Genomic DNA, 638 nt, shown 5'->3' with positions numbered 1-638 from the left:
TGATATTAAAATTGATTTAGTGTCTTTATCACTACAGTTCTGGTGTGAGCGTTCATATTCTCCTAGAATTACAATGATTTTACAGCTAATAATTATAGTTATCATTATAGTTTACTGTAAGTCTGTGAGATCTTATTTGGTTTTTAACCTAAATCAGAGCTAAAAGCAAAAGTGTGTGTTCATGGGAGTTCACAAGAGGGCGTAAATGTGTTGTATCACACGTGCGAACCATCTCAGATAGAAAATTGCTCCTCTAAGACTAGTTTCATGTCCACTTACAAGAGTCTTTAGCACTTTCAAGAGCAATTTCCAGAGCACAAAATGATTCTATAATTTCATTTTTAGTTATACCAAGTCAAAAGTTTCATTTCAAGCAGCACATTTAATAAACATGTCACAGTGATTAACACTTATACTTTTGCAACATTTATTGGACTATACTTATTAGACAGTTTATCTCATTATATTTATATAGTTTTAGAAAATTGAAGCTGGCATGTCACTTTTCCCCAAAAAGACATGAATCAACTAGACCATAATAGTATTTATTTTCTTATATTTATATTGTTTATTTTTTTTACACTTCTGTATATTAAAACTGTTATGCTTTCCAAGAAGACTGTTTGTTATGTATGAAT

The sequence above is a fragment of the Carassius auratus genome, chromosome 44 (assembly GCF_003368295.1).
Source record: "Carassius auratus strain Wakin chromosome 44, ASM336829v1, whole genome shotgun sequence".
In the NCBI taxonomy this organism is placed as follows: domain Eukaryota; kingdom Metazoa; phylum Chordata; class Actinopteri; order Cypriniformes; family Cyprinidae; genus Carassius; species Carassius auratus.
The sequence above is the reverse complement of the archived record's forward strand: the minus strand, read 5'-3'. Positions refer to the sequence as shown.